This window comes from Orycteropus afer, unplaced genomic scaffold (genome assembly GCF_000298275.1).
Source record: "Orycteropus afer afer isolate SDZICR_OR568_19922 unplaced genomic scaffold, OryAfe1.0 scaffold00325, whole genome shotgun sequence".
Classification (NCBI taxonomy): Eukaryota; Metazoa; Chordata; class Mammalia; order Tubulidentata; family Orycteropodidae; genus Orycteropus; species Orycteropus afer.
The window spans coordinates 3,378,171-3,386,649 of NW_006921912.1; positions in this window are offsets into that span (position 1 = coordinate 3,378,171).

The following is an 8,479-nucleotide window of genomic DNA, read 5'->3' on the forward strand; positions in this document are numbered from 1 at the left end:
TATATATATATACTTTGCTGGTTTTTGTGTTTCTCTAGAGAACCCAATCCAACACAGTGACATTTGTGCTTTTTATAACTTTAAAGAGGTCATTTTGCAAAAATCTTGGCCAATGCAGTATGTCATTTAATTTCCTGACTTCCACTTCCATGGGCATTGATTTTACATCCAACTAAAATGAAATTGTTCACAACTTCAATATTTTATCCATTTATTGTGATATTATTATTGGTTCAACTGGGAAGACTTGTTTTATTTATGTTGAGGGGTAATCCATACATAAAAGTGCAGTCTTTGATCTTCATCAATAAGTGCTTCAAGTCCTCTTCACTTTGAGCAAATAACGTTATGCCATCTGCATATAGTAGGTTATTAGTGAATTTTCCTGGTGCTGCATTCTTCTTTATATAGTTCAGCTTCTCAGATTATATGCTCAACATACAGATTGAAATATTATGTATGCTTGAAGGATGCCATAGTCTTGGAGATTCCATCATTTTCTATCAGACCAGTAAGCCTGGTCTTTTTTTTTTTTTTAATGACATGGAGTTTTGTTCCACATTTTTCTTCCACTCTATCCATAACCTTCTATTGTGATCCCATTCAGAGTGTTCAGCAGCGGTATCCAGGCACCATGTACTTCTTCTGATCTTAGGGCTATGGAGGCTGGTCTTCGCATGGTCATTTTGTCCTGTTGACTAATTATTTCTTTGCTTCTTTGATTTTCTCAGTCTTCTTGCTCTCGTCAGAAAGAGACCAATACTTTTGCCCTAGATGGCTGCTCACAAGCCTTTAAAACCCTAGCACTATTCACCAAAATAGGATACATAGAACATTATCTTTGTGAATTATATTCTACCAATTGACCTTGTTCTCCTCTGAGACTACAGTCCTGAACCCCTAGGTCCTGTGACTCATTCCCTCAAGGTGCTTGGTTATGGCTAATATGATTTCATAACTTTATCTTCTGTATGCACTACTATATTCATGAATATATTTGCAGTACATATAAATACTTGTGTGGAAATATCCTCTGTCATAGCTGTAGTATCATTCACCTTCCCACTCCTGTTTATCTTGTGTGTCTAAGTATCCACTGTTAGATTATTATTATTATTACTGTTTTTGCAGCATTATGTATGTAATTGTATTTACCTTTGTTGGCTTTAGCTCCTTTGCTCCTCCCAGTATCTTTCTTTGCCTTGGAGTGATAATCTGTTTTGAATTAACTTCAACAGAAGTTTACTTGCATGAGATATTAATAATATTATTCAATAATTTCCACAATTGGTTGGATCACCTTTCTTTAAAAAGGGCACAGATATAGATTTCTTGAAGTTGGTTGGCCAGGTAAGTGTTTCCACATTTCTTGGCATAAATGAGTGAGTGCTCCTAGCAATGCATCTATTTGCTGAAACATTTCAATTGGTATTCCATTAATTACTGGAGCCTTGCTTTTCACCAGTGAAGTTTGAAATTCTTCCTTCAGTTCACTGGTTCTTGATCATATACTACTTCCTGAAATGGTTGACCATCAACTAATTCTTTTGATATTCCTTCCATCTTCTTTTGATACTTCCTGTGTCACTCAATATTTCACACATGGAATCCTTCATTGTTTTATCTCAAGGATTGAATTTTTCTTCAGTTTTTTTTTGGCTAGAGAAATGCTGAGCATGTTTTTCCCTTTTGCTTTAAAAGTCCAGGGATTTGCACACTTGATCATAATAGTTCACTTTGTGTTCTCAAACTCCGTTTGAAACACTGTTTCAGCTGTTTGACTTCATCATTTCTTCCAATTGCTTTAGCTACTCTACATGCAAGAGCAAAATTCTGTCATGTGATCTTTGGCATCATTTCTATCACCAGGTCTGTTTTCCAGCTATTGATCCTTCTCTTTTCTTTTCAACTTTCATATTTCATACTTCAAAAATTAGTAAAAGTCTTCAATTTCAATTTTAATAGTTTGTTGTTTTTAAGTAATTGGTCAATTTTATCCAAGTTTTCAAATTTAGTGTATAGAGTTGTTCATAGTATGTTCTTAATATCTTTTTAGTTGTGGCAGACTGTATTGATAGTCCCTGTTTGATTTTTAATAATAACATTTGTATGTTTATCTCTTTTGCTAGAGATTTATAATTCTAAAGCACTTTGCAAAAAAAAACCCTGCTTTTTCTTGTATACATTTTTATCATATTCTATTTCATGGCTTTCTACACTTACTTTAGTATTTCCTTTCTTCTGCTTGCTTTGAGTTTCTTTTGATTCTTTGTTCTTTAGAATCTTGAGGTGACAGCTTTGATTACTGATTTGAGATCTTCTTTCCTTTCTAATGTCAGCATATGCTGTTATACATTTCCTTCTCTTGACTGCTTATTTGCATTCCACAAATATGGCTATGTTGTGTTTTTATTTTCTTTCAGTTCTAAGTATATTTTTTGAAAATTCTTTGACCCATGTGTATTAGTTTTCTGTTGCTGTGTAAGAAATTAGTAGCAACTTAAAGGCTTTAAACAGTATATACTTATTATCTCATTGCTAAAACGACAAGGAGGCCACATGTTCCGACCTCCTCTAATTCCACAAAGGGAAGACAGGGTTACCAGCAGTAACCCAAGGCCTATTACTGCCAGGCCAGACATGTTGCCTCCCTCCAGTCATTTCTCCAACCGTTCCTCCCAGAGCACCCACCACCTCTCTCCTGGGTTCGATAATTCACAGCAGTGGCCACACAGAACTCACGGATTATGGGGTTTATTAGGGAAGCACCAGGCTACAACTCAAGTCCAGGAAGAATGCTCAGTCTCTCTCCCAGCCCACCGTCCCTCAGCCAAGAGTCTCTCACAGTCTCTTTCCCAGCAGTGCCGGTCCCTCGGTGTCTCACTCAGCGATGCGTGTCTCTTGCGGCTCTTTCCCAGCAGCACGTGTCTCTTTCAGGGGTGCGTGTCTCTTTCGGCAGCACGTCTTCCTCCACCAGCAGTCAGAGAGAGTTCTGCCTCCAGGAGGCCTCCTTTTGAGCCTGGAAGGGTGGTCAAACTAGCCAATCACAGCATCAGAACCCTAAGCACGTGAGAGAGAGTGGGAACTTCCCAGAACATTGTGTTGTGCCATGCCCAACAGAAATAACCCAGGTGGGCGACTTTAAAATCAGGATCTCCTCAGTTGCTAATAGCAATTCCCACCTTGGAGTTTACAAAGACTTATGGGTAGAAAAGCCACACTAAGTAATTTACTACACCGCACTCATAGTGTATGGACATGGTTTTGCTGAATCCTCTGCTTAGGTGTTACAAGGCTGGACTACAGATTGCATTGGCTAGGTTCTCAGAAAAGCCTCAACTGGGGAATAAACCACTTCCAAGCTCCCTCGGTGCAAGTTTCCCCAGTATGTAGATAGAATATAGTTTCTAATCACTGTAGAAATAATGGCAGTTTGCACCTATTGTTAAAAAATGACTTTATTGAGATAAAATTGACAAATCATACAAATCACCCATTTAAAGTGTGCAACTCCATGATTTATACAGCCACGCCATCAATTTGAGATCACTGTCATCACTTTCAAAGGAAACTCCATATTCTTTAGCTATTACTCCTCTTTCCTCACACTTCTCAGTACTAACCAACCATCAATCTCATTTTTTTGTCTATAGATTTCACTGTTCCAAAATTTCATATGAATAGAATCATAAATATGTAAACATTCATGACTGACTTATTTCACTTAGCATATTTTCATGGATCCTTCACATTGCAATATGTATCAGAACTTCATTTATTGCTAGGGCTGAATAATACTCTGTTGTATAAATATGCCACAGTTTGTCCAATGATAGACATTTTATTTATTTTAACTTTTTGGCTGTTATTGATAATGCTGCTATAATCTCTGTGTAAAAGGTTTTGTGTGGACATATATTTTCATTTCTCTTATGTATGTACAGCAGAGTGCAATTTCTGGGTCATGTTTTGACACTCTGTTTTATATTTGAAGAATTATCGATGGATCTACTGGGTGAGTTTGAACTGCCAAACTTTAGCTGAGTAGCTGATCACAAACTGCTTGTACTACCCAGCAACTTCTAGCCAAGTGAATGAGTGTTAAATGTTATATCATGATTTTTATTTACATTTTCCTGATGATTAATTTCTGAGCATCTTTTTATGTGTTTCTTGGCCATTTGCATATTTTATTCAGAGAAATATCTATTCAGATCCATTTCCCATTTTAAAATTTGGTTATTTGTTTTTTTATTAATAAGTTTTAAGAATTACTTGTGCATTCTAGATACAAGCATCTAATCAGATATATGGTTTGCACATATTTTCTCCCATTCTTTGTATTGTCTTTTCACTTTATTTATGATATTTTTTGAAGTATGAAAGATCTTTTAATTATGATGAAGCCCAATTTATCTCTCTTTTCTTTTGTTGTTTATGCTTTTGATCTAACATCTAAGAATCTTTCAACAAGGCAAGGCAAAGAAAACTTACCATTATGTTTTATTTTAAGAATTTAATAATTTTACCCCTTACATTTAGGTCTTTATACATTTTGAGTTTATTTTTGTATATGTGTGAGGTACAGGACAATCATGGAGTTTGGAGTTTCTTGGGGTGTGGATATCTAATTGTCTCAGTACCATTGACTAAAAAGACTTGTCTTTTCTCATAGAAATACCTTGATACCCTTGCTAAAAAATCAGTTGATAATAGATGTATGGGATTATTCCCCGACATTCAGTGCTATTCCACTGACCTCTATGAAAAAGATTGATAATTGTATTCAAATGCAATTAGTCTCTCTGTTCTACTTATCTGGGCTTCTTTCATATGTCATTTGTATGAATCCAATACTACACTTTCCTCGGTACTTCAAGGTAATTTCTTATTTGTTAACAGCAACGAACAAACATAGGGCTGATGGTAGACTATTTTTCAAATATTATCTTCATCATTTTTGATCAGTTAGAGCAAGAGTAAAGATGAAGAGAGTTGTGGAAAATGGTCTTTAAATACATTCTCTGTTTGAACATTCAAGTAATTACTTCCTTTAGCTTCTAGAGCTTCTCTCAGTAACTCAAGTGCTTATCAAAGTGAGAAGTGCAGGTGGAAATGAAAACGGAGTGAGGAATATTTAGATTTTTTCTCCTAATATATTACAATTTATAATATTTTTTAAAATTAGACTTTAATTAGACCTTGTTCTAATATAACTATGTTGTTGTTTCCTTGTTGTTATGTACTGTTGAGTCGGACCTGACTCATAGTGACTCTTCCTTGGGTTTCTGAGGTGGTATCCCTATGGAAGTAGATTGCCCAACCTTCCTTCTGAGGAGTGGCTGGTGGGTTTGAACCACCAGCTTTCTGGTTAGCAGTCAAGTGCCTTAGGCACTATGCTACCAGAGCTCCTTATATAACTATGAAGGATGTTGATTTTAAATAATTTACTTATTTCTAATATTCCATAGAGAATTATGTTTTTTTCTTTATATTGGTTCTGATCTTATCTAAGTCAAAATCTACATCAACAGAAATGCTTACCTAGATTATCACTGAAATGTTGTTAGGTGATGTGAAGTAAGTTCTGACTCATGGAGACCCTGTGTATAACAGAATGAAACATTGCCTGATCCTGACTCATCCTATCATTCTCACAATTGTAGATATGTATGAATCCATTGTTGTACCCACTGTGTCAATCCATTGCTTTGAGGGTCAATCTCTTTTTCATTCACTCTCTACTTTACCAACCATGATTACTTTCTCCAAGGTTTCTCCTGATAATATGTACAAAGTTTATAAATGAGAAGATTTTCATTTTTGTATGCTAGGAACCTACTTAGTCCATGTAATTAAATCCCTTAATTCAAAGGGAGATTTAACAAAGATTTATTTCTCACATGGTAGTAGTTTTGATATAGAAAACATTTCTCAGTTTTAGAGCAACTAGAATTTGCAAGAAGGCCTTTCCCTCAGGAATCATTGTTACTTCTCTGATCTGACATGAACTATACCCTACACTGTAGAGAATTTATGATCTAAGGAAACCACAGAGGTGACATATTTCTCCTATATGTGAGTCATTCATAGGACAGTTTATACCACAAAAAAATGTAAAATATTGCTTACTTCATCTCTTTTGAAATAATACATGGCCTGCCATATTGTGGAATTTGCTGGACTACATTTCTGAGTCTTAATGTCCAGAAAAATAACTGTTCATTATCTTCAGATATAGAATTTCCATATTTTTGATATGTTCATAAATTTTAAAGTAGGCAAGGTATGAGGAAAAGAAAGAGATACACTTAAACCTGGACAACTCTGCTTTGGACAATAAATAGAAGACAGGTCCCCTTTTTGTTTATTTATCCACCTTTCTTCAGAGTATTAGAGAGAAGCACAGTTAGTCTAGGCAAATTTTAATACATTAACCACTTCCATTTGAGGCTTTATTTTCTCCATCAAAATTTCTTTGAGTTGGAGATGCAGGCTTGATACCAGAATGCCCCTATAAAGAGCCTAATATCTCTTTTTAAATATCACTAAAAAGTTGTAGAATTTCCCAGGGAATTTATAAGTTTGATTAATATGATTAATGTTTTTCTTTTCATCTAAAGTTCTTATCCAACTTGCTTCTTCATGAATTTCCATTTTCCCACCTAGTTTACTGATTCTAACAATTTAAACATCATATTTAGTAAAACTTGAAGATTCTAAACAAGAGAGAAATAACAAACAACAAGCTTCTAACTGAAACCTAAATTGAAATTTTTAAAAGTATAATCTAAATTTTGACGCATCAGAAATTCCATATCTAAGTGGTTTATTGCATTTCTATATTAGGAGTTTCCAGTTTAAATAATTTTTGAAAAGGTCACCATGAGTGTGGTAGCACAAGTCATTGTTTGGATTTGGAGGTATTCCATATTTTGAACAGTTTGAAAAAATTCAGTCTGATGCTTTTTGACTAATAATGGAACACTCTCCATATAAGTATAGTATGATACTCCCTCACTATACATAAATAGTGTGTGTGTAAGTATATACCTGTGCATGTATACAATTATTTTGCACATATCTGCACACATATTTATATAATGAATTGATTATCTAAGGGTGATGAGTTGATTTATAAGAAACAGAAAATTCACTTTTAAAAAAATAACAAATATATTCTAGAGCTAAAGTGAAAACATACGTTATTTTTATTAAAACATCTTTCACAATCTTTTCAATTGTGGTAGAAGGAGCCATGTGATGCAACAGTTTAAGCTGCTGATCAAAAGATTATGTTTTGAATCCACCAAGTGTTCCCTGGAAGAAAATATCTGGTGGGCTCTCCCATAAAGATTACAGTCTAGAGGAAACCCAAAATGGCAGCATAGTCAGAAACCTCATATCTTCCCTTTTATAAAAAGATTCAAGAAAATAAAGCATTTGAATCTGGATGATCACTTTGGAACCCTGAGCTTCAAAGGCAAGATTGAAGAATTGGATTAATCTGTGGCTCCTAGTCATTTAGGTGGGGACCCACACACAAGACCTGTGAAGCAGTGGCTGGAGACACCAGACCCTGGTAGGCCCTCCTTCTGCATTGAGGTGGGGCAGGAACCAGATAATTTGTGCACTGACACAAGAGTCAAGCAGTGATCATGCCTGTGATTGGTGACTAGAGAAGTGCTCTCTACCGTCATGCCTTTTACACACTCCTAGTGGCATAGTAGAAACTCTGGTGGCACAGTCCCTAAGGCATTTGACTGCTAACCAGAAGTCTTGTACTTCAAACCCCTCAGCAACTCCTTGGAAAGAAGGTTGGGCAATCTACTTCCATAGTGATACTGCCGTGGAAATCCTAGGAGGGGTCCTTGTGAGTTGGATCCGATTCCACGGCAGTGAGTCAGTCAGTGAGGTAGTGGATAAGGCACTTGACTGCTAATAGGTAAGTCAGCAGTTCAAATCCACCAGCCACTCTATGGAAGGAAGACTGGGTGATCTACTTCCATAAAGATTTACAGCCTCGGAAACCCAGTGTTGTTTGCTATGAGTTGGAAATGACTGGATTCCAGTGAGTTGGGTTTTTGTTTTAGTTTAGTGACCAGAGGCACAGTTCACACACACATTTGGGGCTAATGAAGCCCACTCCACTGACCCTCCCCTGCCTGGCGTTTCATCTGGCCCAACTGCCCATGCCCCACAACCACCATCTTTTACTGCATTACTCCAGTGGTCAGTGGCATACTTTCTACCTTCTTCCTTCCTTTTTTTCTTCTTATTTCTTCCCTCTTGTCTTTTTTTTTTTTTCTTTTGTCTTTATTTTTCCACTTCTTATATTTTCTCCCACAATCAGTGACTAGTGATACCTGTCACATCTCCTGCCCCACCTGTTGGGCCAGTGCTGCTATCCTCTCCAGCATTACTGGATGGATGATGGATAACAGATAGTGGCCAGCACCAGCCCACCCCACCCTCACCT